Below are 11,619 nucleotides of genomic sequence, written 5' to 3'. Positions count from 1 at the left end.
GACCAGGAGTTCTGAAATAGTGGAGCGATGAGAAGATGAGATTTGTGAGGATGAGATGCATCATGTTCCCTAGTGAGATATTGGAGTAAAGCCATTTCTGCTTCCAATTCTCGGCTCCTGGTCCAAATGTGCTCCCTGTTGGAGTCACCGTGCCATCTAGAGCTCTCCCGATAGTATGTGCAGTGTGTTCTGGAGAAAAGTATCTCATCTGAGCTGGAGCCTCAGTTCTGCCTTCGGTAAGCCTTTCCAAAGCTCTCTGAGAGAGGCTGATTCTGGGTGGTGCAATGTCATGTGCCTAGGGAATCCCGTGATCAAGGCTCACTCCCGTATCTCCTTCACTGTAATGGGAGACCTTAGTCAGATACTGTGTTGTGGGGATCAGGAACTCTGTGATACTCTGGATAGTGATGTGGAATGAGGTTCCGAGGGTAAGAAAAGCAAACCCACAACAGGAGTGTCTATTCCTGTGAGAGTGATTCACACGTTTTTCTGAGATGGGAGGGTTGAAGTGTAATTGATTTGCCTCCAAATGGCTGGCTGGTCTCCTTGAGAGGAGATCTATCTCAGGGACTCAGTGTTGGCCTGTGTTGGCAGCAGGTTGGACATTCAGAAGCAGCAATAACAGCAGTGGCCTTATTGAGTGAGAATCCATGTTGCTGGGTCCACTCTTAGCCTCCTTGCCACTGTGGGCCCTCTGGCTGTATGCCCATAATGCTGTTTCTGGGTTGGCAGATGATAACGGCTTACAAACATCAACCAACTGGCAGAGTCATTTTGGCTCGATCTGGGGACAGAGCAAGTGATTATGACTTTTTATTGAGGTAACCACTCTCAGCTTTCTTATCCATTTGTTTGTTCTTCTTCTTATAGGTAGTGACCAGTGCCCTCATTTATTTGTGTGTGTATTGCTTCTATGAATGCCTTGTTCTGTTATGCATCTCAGAACTCTCAAGGTCATTTCTGCGTGGCTGTCATTGCCTGGTTTTGTAATAATCATGGCACCCTGACTTTTACTGGTTGAGGGCTGCCACCTACCCTCTTTTGCTTCAGGAGCCCCACCATTCCATTATCAGAAATGAACCAAGACCTTTCAATGCACTGCCTGCTCTCTGTAACTGGCTTTCAGAAGAGAGTGACTATGGGACTTTTTACTGAGGCTGGTGTCCCTCTTGCCAGTAAACTACTAACAACCTTGGTGAAAGAGGGTGTTTTGGGCTGTTCCATGGAACATCATTCCATGTTTCCATGTAGGTCTTTTATCATCACAAAATATATTTAATCCAGTATGCCCATGGGCTGTCCTTGGGCTTTTTTAGTTCCTTCTTCTACTGTCTGTCATTGCGATTAAGGTGTTTCAGCTTGACTCTGCAAGGGCCCTTGCATTTTCCAAGCTGCTAGAAGCCACCATAGAAGTGAGTTCACCATCCTCTGAAGCCCTTACGAGGGTGTTAAATCCAGTATCAGTGGTAGTGCCACCAAATCAACAACAAGAAAAAAACCTCTCCCTTATCTTGTCTAATGACCTGGTTCTCTAGATCAAACACTCTCAAGCTTAAATCTAAATCCACGGTACTCTCCTGACCCCTGCCAGTTCTTGGCTAATTTGTGCAGGCCCATTATCTACCTGGCTGTGTTTTGCTTAATCCCAGGTATCTGCCTGGCTGCCAGAGGAAAATGATAGCACATCTCTGTTGCCTTATGGAGGGTGGGGATGGGCTTGGGATAAGAGTTAACTCTCTTTATAGGAAAGGGAAGGGTGGGCTAGCCACAGTCTGAAGTCTCTAAAGAATTCAGGGGATATGAGGAGTACCATCCCATACTAATGGTCTCAAGTGCACACAGCCAGCTCTTGACCTTGGTATAGGAGAATGGCCTCTGTTGAACATTCCGTCAACATTGTGCCTCTGTGCTCAGTCGTGCCTGACTCTTTGCGACCCCATGGACTGTAGCCCACCAGGCTGCTCTGTCCATGGGGATTCTCCAGGCAAGAACACTGAAGTAGGTAGCCATTTCCTTCTCCAGGGGATCTTCTTGACCCAAGGATTAAACCCACGTCTCCTGCACTGCAGGCAGATCGTTAACCGCTGAGCCACCAGGCATCTCAGCAACTCTAACTATAAAATCAGAGTTTGGTCATCCACTTCTTTTGCTCTAAGGGCTGTTGGAAGGCATTAAGGGCCTTTGGATGCTTCTGAAGTTCTCTGGACTCAATCTCACAATTGATTTTTTTTTTCCCTTCATACTTTTTAATGGGTTGTTCACTGCCTCAGCTTGTCACTCTCTCTGTCTAGTGGTTCCCTGTGACTTAGCAACAACCAGACAGTGTTACTGTTGTTTTCATTTTCTTTCATATCTACCCATGCCTGCTTCTCAAATGGTTGGACGATTTCTCTGGCTGGGAGAAATGCTACTAGAGTGTTCCACCAAGTCAACTCGGAGAAAACTTCAACAATTGGGCTGCCTTGTGCACAGACAGGAGTCAGCAGGCTCCCAGTCCAGGGCTAGATGGTAAGGACTTTGGGGTTTTTTAAAGACCAAACAGTATCTGCAACTCTCTTGTTGTAGTGCAAAAGTAGACAATACGGAAATGAATGCACTTGGCCAAGAGCCAATACAACATTAAAAAGAAGAAAACAGGTGGTTATATCATTCCAACTCTATGACTCTGGTAAAGGCAACAGTATGGAGACCATAAAAAGATCAGTGGTTGCCAGGAATTTGGGGCTGAATAGAAGAAGCACATGGGATTTTTAGGGCAGTGAGACTATTCTGCCTGATACTATAATAGTGAATACATGTCATTATGCCTTAGTCGAAAGACATTGAACACACTGCAGAAAAAGTAAACCATATTGTAAACTATGGCCTATCTTTAATAAGACTGAGCCAATATTGTCTCATCAGTTGTAACAAATGCACTGCCTTAATGCAAGATGTTAACAATAGGGTCAAGTTCGGGGGAGATGTGAGAGGATTCTGCTCGATTTTTCTGTACACCTACAACTGTACCTTAAAAAGTCTATTAATTTTTTTTAAAGTCTATTAATTTAAAAATACCTGAAGTTAAATTAAGACTTTTGCATACAGATTAAAACAACAACAAAACAGGTGGCAGGTGGAATCTGGCCCTTGGGACTACAGTTTTCCCAACCCCCTCAAGCCCCCTCCCACACACACCCCCAGTGGTTATCCATGTGTGACCTAACAACCAGCATAACGTTTGCATTGCCAGCAGGGAAATGAAGGATCCAGGTCCCACCACCTATCTTGTTTTCTCAGACCATCCTTGGTACTATGTCAATTCAGATACCCTGGGAAAGAGACGCTGAGATGGAATTTGCAGTGTAAGAGGCTTGTGGGAGGGGCGGGTAACACCTATGAGAAATGAAGGGAGAGGAAGCAGGATTGGCAGGGAAGGTTTTTGCACCACATTACATAGCCAGAGAGATATTGGGCAACTCGAGGGGACTCTGGAGCAAAGACTACCTCCTGAGGAGGTGGCTGGTCAGAAATGGCCAGGCAGGCCCTTGTGTTTGCCTTGTACTGACCCACTGGCTGGGACCTGCTTCAATATGGGGTTAGATCCCAAAGCACTGCAGAGAGATGTCAGCAACTGCTCTCCTCAGAGTTCCTTGGTAAGTTCTTTCTTGAAAGGTCTGAGAGGGCATCCCCAGGATTAGTTTCTCTCTTTTTTTTTCTTTCCAATATCATTGAGATATAATTGACATGTAACACTGTACTACTTTAAGGTACACAAGATAATGATTTGATATGAGTGCCTATTGGAAAATGATTACTGCAATCATGATTATGTAATATCCATCCTTTCACACAATTACAAAATTTTTTCTTGTTATAAAAACTTTTATGATCTACTCTCATAGCAATTTTCAAATATACAACACTGTAGTGCTAACTGTAGTCACCATGCTGTGTATTACATCCCCAGGAGTTAATTATCTTATAAATAACTGAAAGTTTATGCCTTTTTGACAACTTTCACACATTTTGCCCATGCCCTGCCCCACCCCCTCCTGTCTGGCAACCACACATCTGTTGTTTCTATTAAGTTTTTTTTTTAACATTCCACATAGAAGTAATATCATACAGTATTTGTCTTTCTGTTTGTCTTTATTTTACTTAGTATAATGCCCTCAGGTCAATCCAGGTTGTCACAAAAGCCAAGATTTCCTTCTTTTTCATGGCTGAATAACAGATGACCCTTGAAAACATGCGTATGAACTATGCTGATCTACTTATATGTGGATTTTTTCAATAAACATGTACCATAGTACCACACAATCCATAAGTTGGTTGAAACCTTGGATGGGAAGCCATGAACAGAGAGGGCTGTTATACACGGATTTTTTAAAATTAATTTATTTTTTAATTGAAGGATAATTGCTTTACAGAATCGTGTTGGTTTCTGCCAAACATCAACATGAATCAGCCATATGTGTATATATGTCTCCTTTCTCTTGAACCTCCCTCTCACCGCATCCCACCCCTCTGGGTTGTTACAGAACCCCTGTTTGAGTTCCCCGAGTCATACACCAAATGCCCATTGGCTATTTACTTTACATCTGGTCGAGTAAGTTTCCATGTTACTCTCTCCATACATCCCACCCTCTCCTTCCTCCCCAACCCTGCCCCTATGTCCATAAGTTTGGTCTCTATGTCTGTGTCCCCATTGTTGCCCTGCAAGTAATTTCATCAGCACCATCTTTCTAGATGCTATGTATATGCGTTAGTATATGATATTTGTTTTTCTCTTTCTGAGTTACTTCACTCTGTATAATGCACTCTAGGTTCATCCACCTCTTTAGAACTGACTCAAATGCATTCCTTTTTATGGCTAGTAATAATCCATTGTATATATGCTTCTTTATCCATTCATCTGTCAATGGACATCTAGGTTGCCTCCATATTGTAGCTATTGTAAATAGTGCTGCAATGAACATTGGGGTACATCTGTCTTTTCCAATTTTGGTTTCCTCAGGGTGTATGCCTAGTAATGGGGTTGTTGAGTCACATGGTGGTTTTATTCCTAGTTTTTTAAGAAATCTCCATACCGTCTTCCATAGTGGCTCTATCAATTTATATTCCCACCAACAGTGAAGGAGGGTTCCCTTTTCTCCACACACTCTCCAGCATTTATTGTTTGTGGACTTTTTGATGATGGCCATTCTGGCTAGTGTATACACAGAGTTTTGACTGCAGGAGGTTGACACCTCTAACCCCCATGTTGTTCAAGGGTCAACTGTATTCCATTGTGTGTTTTTTCACTTGCTCTTTACCCATTCTTCTGTCCATGGACATTTCCATTGTTTCCATGGCTTGGCTACTGTGAATAATAATACAGTGAATATGGGCATGCAGATATTTCTTTGACATAGGAATATCATTTTTTTCACATATATACCCAGACATCAAATTTCTGGATCATAAGAGTAGTTTTTCTTTTTAAATCTCACGTATTTTATTTAAGTCTCTGTGTGATCTTATATCTGAAGTGAGTCTCTTATAGGCAGCATAATTGGATCTTTTCAGAAATTTATTTAGCCATACTATGTCATTTGACTGGAGAATTTACTTCATTTACATTTAAAGATGTTTTCAATAGGAATGGATTTACTATCAACAGTTTGTTCATTGTAATGTCTTCCTTCTTGTTCTTTTTCTCTTTGTAATTTAATAATTTTTCTGTAGTGGTATGCTTGGATCCCTTTTTCTTTATCTTTTGTGTATTTGTTATAGATTTTACTTGTGGTACCATAAAACTTATATAAAATATATTTGTAATAGTATATTTTAAGCCAATAACAACTTAAGTTTGAACACATAGTATAGCTCTGTAATTTTACTTTTCCCCTCCATGTTTTATGTTTTTGATAGTATAATTTATATTGTCTAGCCTTACATATCCATTAACAAATTACTGTGGTTATAGTTACTTTTACTACATTTTAAGTTTTAATCTTCATACTAGATTTATAAGTGATTTACTCTAACTGTTACAACATCAGAATATTCTGAATTTAACTATATATTTACTTTACTGGTGAAAGTTATCCTTTCACATGTTTTTCAGTTACTAATTAGTGTCCTTTAATTTCAGCTCAAAGACGTCCTTTTAATATTTTGTAGGGTGGGTTTAGTGCTTGTCTAGAAAACTATCTTACCTTCAATTCTGAAGCACAGGTTTGCCATGAAAGGTATTCTCAGTTGGCAATTTTTCCTTGCACTTTGACTATATCATGCCACTCCCTTCCAGCCTGCAAAGTTTCTGCTGATAAGATCAGCTGATAGTTTTGTGAGGTTCCTATAATGGACATGGGTTTGGGTGGATTCCAGGAGTTGGTGATGGACAGGGAGGCCTGGCGTGCTGCGGTTCATGGGGTCACAAAGAGTCAGACACGACTGAGCGACTGAACTGAACTGAACTGATATATGTAACAAATTGTTTTTCTCTTTCTGCTCTTAAGATTCTCTCCTTGTCTTAACTTTAGTCATTTTAATCATAACATTTCCTAGCAGAGTCTCTTTGTGTTTTCTTATTTTAAATTCTCTGGGCTTCCTGGATCTAGATGTCTGTTTCCTTCCCCAGGTTAGGGAAGTTTTCAACCATTATTCTTCAGGTAAGTTTTCTGACCCTTTCTCTCTCTCTTCTTCTTCTAGGATCCCTATAACACAAATGTTGATCCACTTGGTGTTGTTCTATAGGTCCCTTAAACTATATTCATTCTCTTTATTGTTCTTTTTTCTGTCTGCTGATGAGATGAATTCCTCTACCCTATATTCATGTTTGCTGATCCTTTCTTCTACTTTATCTAGTCTATGGTCAAACTGCCTCTATTAAATTTTTCAGTTCAATTATTATATTCTTCAGCTCTGTGATTTCCATTTGGTACTTTCTTATATTTTCTGTCTTTCTTGAAATTCTCACTTTGTTCATGCATTGTTCTCATGACATGGTGAGCATCTTTATAACCATTTTTTGGGACTCTTTATCAAGTAAATCTCCTTTGTTTCATTAAGGTCTGTTTCTGGAGTTTTATCTTGTTCTTTTGGAACATGTTCCTATTTACTCATTTTCCTTGACACTTTATGTTGATTTTTTCACTTTAAATAAAACAGCTACTCCTTCCAGTCCTAAAGGAATGGCCTTATGTAGAAAATGAACCTTATCAGCCCTAGATCTTAATTATCTTTCAAATATCTGTGGTTGTTCAAACTGCCTCCTTTGTTTTAGTGGCTCCCAATATTTTTGAGTGTGCCAAGACCTGTCAGTGTCCCAGAAGGAGGATCTCAGGCATTACCTACATGCTGGTTGATTGGAAGCTGGAACCTCAGGCAGCAGTTTCTAAAGTGTGCAAGTAGACCTGTTTCAGAGAAAGCCTGGGAGCTGGATGTTTTTTGCCTGCTCCCACTACACTGAGTCCTAGGGGAGATAGCTGGCTAAAAGCTGGTTCTCGCTGGCTACTGTCCGGTGGGACCTGTGAACAGAAGACCCTCTGGCTACCATAGCCATATGATTAAAGAGTGTGTCTTCTGGCCAAGAGACAGAAAAGTCAGTGCTCCAGACATATGTAAACGCATCTTTCAGGAATATATTAGTGACCTGTAACAGGGCAGAGAAAGGATCCAGAGATGGCTCCCAGTGGCCTCCCTGGTCTCCAGACAGAATCTCAGTCACCCTAGATGTGTGCTAGCTAAATTAGGAGATCAACCCTCAGGCTGTACTGTTTAAGAATGAAAATAGGCCTCTTTCAGGAAAACACTGTGGGATGGGCATTTCTAATTGCTGCCTCTGTACTGAGCCCTGATGGGATGTCCACGGGGAGCCCTCAGGGGCCTGTTAAGAACTGTCTCTTTGTTTGCTATAATCTGGTGCACCTCATGGATGCAAGCCCTATTGGTTTTCTGAGCTAGGTATTTAGGGGGCCTCTATAGGGCTTCCCTGGTGGCTCAGATGGTAAAGAATCTGCCCGCAATGCGGGAGACCTGGGTTCAGTCCCTGGATTGGGAAGATTCCCTGAAGAAGGGCATGGCAACCCACTCCAGTATTCTGGCTGGAAGAATCCCATGGACAGAGGAGCCTGGCAGGTTATAGTCCATGGGGTCACAAAGAGTCAGACAGGACTGAGCAACTTTCACTTTCACTTTCATCTCCCAGGTGGAAATCTTAAAAGTTGGGGCACCTGATGTTGTGTCTAAACCATTCCACCTCAGGGAGAAACTGAAAGTTGGGAGCTCCCTTCTGATTGCAGGGTGGTATGTGGGTATGTTTCAGCCTGTCCTCTTTGATGTAGGTTTTTTTTCTTGTTCACCTAACATGTAGGAGCCATTCGGTTTCTGGATGTTTGTTTTCAGAGGGAATTGTTCCATGTGTCTGTGGAAGACATGAGTTCAAGAGCTTCTGATGTCATCATCTTGGATTGGAACTGTCAACTAAAAAATAGTCACAATCTGAAAGTAGAGAGTTTTTCTTTTATTTGGTGGGAATGTTAAGGACTCCAAGCCCAGGAGACAGCATCTCAGTAGCTCTGAAAAAAACTGCTCTGAGGAGGCAGGAGAGGGAGTCTGGCTATATAACAGTTTGCAACAAAGGGGGCAGGCAATCTGAACATCAAAGATTATTCTTAAGTAGTGAGAGCTGGACCGTAAAGAAGGCAGAACGCCAAAGAATTGATGCCTTCAAACTGTGGTGCTGGAGAAGACTCCTGAGAGTCCCTTGGACAGCAAGGAGATCAAACCAGCCAATCTTAAGGAAGATAAACCCTGAATATTCACTGGAAGGACTGCTTGCTGAAGCTGAAGTTCCAGTATTTTTGGTCATCTGATGTGAACAGACAACTCATTGGAAAAGTCCCTGATGCTGGGAAAGACTGAGGGCAGGAGGAGAAGAGGGCATCAGGGGATGAGATGGCTGGACAGCATCACTGATGCAATGAACATGAACTTGGGCAAACTCTGGGAGATGTGGTAAGGAACAGGGAGGCCTGGTTGTGCTGCGGTCCATGGAGTCGCAAAGAGTCAGACACAACTGGGGGACTGGACAACAACAGTAAGGAAAACCGGGTATCCAGCTAAGGAATTTAGCATTCTTCTATGTATGGGAAGACGCAAGCCTCTGGCTCACTGAATTCGTTCCTTTCGTATGCACTTCAGCTATCTGGGGCCAAATCCTGTTTCCTGCCACCGCAAAGGGTGGCAGGTGTGGGTCTGCTTCCTGCATCTGCTCACCAGCTCCTCAGCAATCATGGTGAGGGTGGCAGTATCTACTGGATCGCAGGCATTGTGTTCCCTTTCGGGAGCCCTCATTCACATTGAGAGGCCAGACATCGCTGATAGCTGTCACATTTCTTCTGGAGTGGGTTGCCATTTCCTTCTCCAGGGGATCTTCCCAACCCAGGGATCGAACTCGGATCTCCCGCACTGTAGACAGACGCTTTACCGTCTGAGCTACCAGGCAAGTCCACCGATATGGCAGGAAATATTTCATTTCACAGAACCCTCTGCACACGACACCAGTTTCTTAGGACAGTCTCCCTCAGCCTCTCAACCAGAATCAACATATGATCCTAGATCTACTTTATAATCGAGGCAAAAACTATCCTTTAAAAGAATGAGAGAAGAGCAGATGCAGAGAGCAGCAAAGACAGGGTAGACACCAGAATTCACCATTTTTTTCTATTCTTTTACTAATGGAGGAAGCTTAAGACATTGAACGGAGGTTCCCCGAAGTCAAGAACTATCCTCATCTCTAGTCTCTTCCTTCATCACTGAGTGATGCCTTACTGGTTTTATAGCTCATGATGTACTTTTCCCTCACCCACTTTTTAAAATTATAGGCTGTCTTTTCTCCTAGGTGATCCAAATTTCCTGAAGCTGGGGCCTGAGTCTTAGTTTGGGTTTCCCTAAAAGCAGAACCTGAGATAAGAATTTGGGATGACATCCTGTATAAACTGCCCCACACCTGGAAAACAGGAGTGTATAAAGGGAAGCATCAGATAAGGACAAAGGAAGCGCCACCATGAGATGCAGTATCGAAGTCCACGATACAGCTTGTCACCTTTCTGCAAAATATGCTTCTCAGTTGTTCCTGAAAAACAACTTAGCTCTTCCAAGCTGCACATAGAAAAGGGTCTGGACTGGCAAGAGCCAAGCCCCTCAGAAGTCCGGTGTGAGGCTGGGGAGCACACCGCCAGCGTGAATAAGACATAAACACACACACACACAAAGACATAAACAGCTCCTCAGGTGTGAAGTCGTAAGTGGCTGAGGGCATGTACCACGGGCATCTGGAAATTTCTGTGGCCCACTTGCCTAAATTGTAAATATTCAAAATGGGTCATTCCTTTGGTTTAAAGCTGTTTTGTTGAAATGGAACATAATGGTGCATGTAAGGAATGCCACATTGTCTGGATGTGAGCTGCTCCAGTGGCTTAAGGAATCAGAGTAAGTTCAACAGCTTGGCAAGTTAAGGTAAATGTGGGGACAGGGTATTCTGAAAGCAAAGCACGAGAGACCCTTGATGTATGTTTTATTCAGATCTGACCCCATGATGGGGCTTTCTAAAGGTACTATCAGGATACCCCCAAAGACCCCTCGAGTCACTAATTCCATGGCCAATTAAAATTTCCTTGTGTCCTCAGGGGCTGACTATTTTGCTTCATTGTCTGGCTTCCTGCCTGGTGCTGGATCCTCCCCCAGGGGCTTTTCCGTTTGCCTGACAACCATCTGACTCTGAAACACAAATATCTAAGAAGGTCAAGATCTAGTCTTCCATCTTGACATGAAGAGAGACCAGTACCCACAATGGGCATTGCAGTATTTTGGAGAGGTCTCAAGAAAGATTGATGGTCTATAGTTGGGTGTCTGGAATGACACCCCATGAAGAACAGCCAGGCTAGAAGTGGGAGATGGAGCACCAGTTTCTTCAGCCGCATTGCCCTGAGCACAGTTCTGTGTGGACACAACAGTGCAGGTTTATTCACCTAGGTTTCCTGATCACCATCAGGCACCTTCTCACTCAGGAGTGTTACAGAGAGTTTACTTATGTTCAAAACCTCTACAGCTTAATGTGTGAACCCGTGGGACCTGAAAGAGTATATGGGTGCAGTTTCTGCCTGCATAAAGTAGACTGTAACACGGTGTATGGACAAAGTTCACTGGACTGAATCAGGAGTTCTGGGACCCAGGGCAAGGCCAGCTCTCAGAGATGACTTACTTTGGACAAGTCGTTTACTCAGATGCTCCAGATGAGGTTGTCAGTGTTAGAACATGCCAGCAAGTCACTGATTACCAAATGGAGCTAAATAAAAACCAGTTAATAAGTATAAACCACTATTTTTAATAAGTATTGAGACTTCCTTGGTGGTCAGTGGTTAAGACTCTGCACTCCCAATGGAGGAGGTCTGGGTTCGATCCCTAGTCAGGGAACTAGATCTCACATGCCGCAACTAGAGATCCCACATACCACAACAAAGATGGAAGATTCTGTGTGCCATCACCAAGATCCAGTGCAACCAAATATAAATACTAAAAATATATATATTGATATTATATTAATATGAAATGAAAGTGAAAGTATTAGCCTCTCAGTCATGTCCAACT

Source organism: Cervus canadensis, chromosome 26, assembly GCF_019320065.1.
Source record: "Cervus canadensis isolate Bull #8, Minnesota chromosome 26, ASM1932006v1, whole genome shotgun sequence".
NCBI lineage: Eukaryota > Metazoa > Chordata > Mammalia > Artiodactyla > Cervidae > Cervus > Cervus canadensis.
Note: the sequence above shows the minus strand (reverse complement) of the source record.